We start from the raw sequence: 680 nt of genomic DNA on the forward strand, positions 1-680 counted from the left end.
ATATATATATATATATATATATATATATGTGTACATATGTGCATATCTTATATTAAAAAATTTTTTGAGAAAAATAATCATTTCTTTTATCAAGATTTCATTTTTATCTCAGGCATATCCTAAATATTCCTTTAATTATGGCGTGATCGATGGATATACCGACTCCAAATCTGCATGGGAGAAGCGAGATGGAGATATAGTTAAAGAAGAATATTCGGTGGTCGAAGCAGAACTATCCGTATATCGTTTCTTACATGGCAGATGATCGTAATGGTTTCAATGTAGTTGTGATTAGAAACGAACTTCCAAAAAACACAAAGAACACTGCAGTCGAAATAAAAACATTTGTACCTGTTGCATTATTTGCTAGTAACGACAGGCATAAAATTTAATATCAGAGTAATACTTTTTTTTTACATATTATACAAAATATTACACATTTTTGTTATATTTTCGATGAAGACCGAAAGTTCCTTAATGTGTTTAAGAATACGCTTCTCTTTTGCTCTTTTATTTTTATTTAATAGATGCAGCCACTTATGGCGTGATGTAGATCTCATTTGCAATTATTATATATTGTGTACATGTCTCATCTTTAATTGAGTTTTGTTACATTATATGTATATTATGTAAATATACATATAGTGAATACATTATACTTATATATATATATATATATA

This window comes from Atta colombica, unplaced genomic scaffold (assembly GCF_001594045.1).
Source record: "Atta colombica isolate Treedump-2 unplaced genomic scaffold, Acol1.0 scaffold146, whole genome shotgun sequence".
NCBI lineage: Eukaryota > Metazoa > Arthropoda > Insecta > Hymenoptera > Formicidae > Atta > Atta colombica.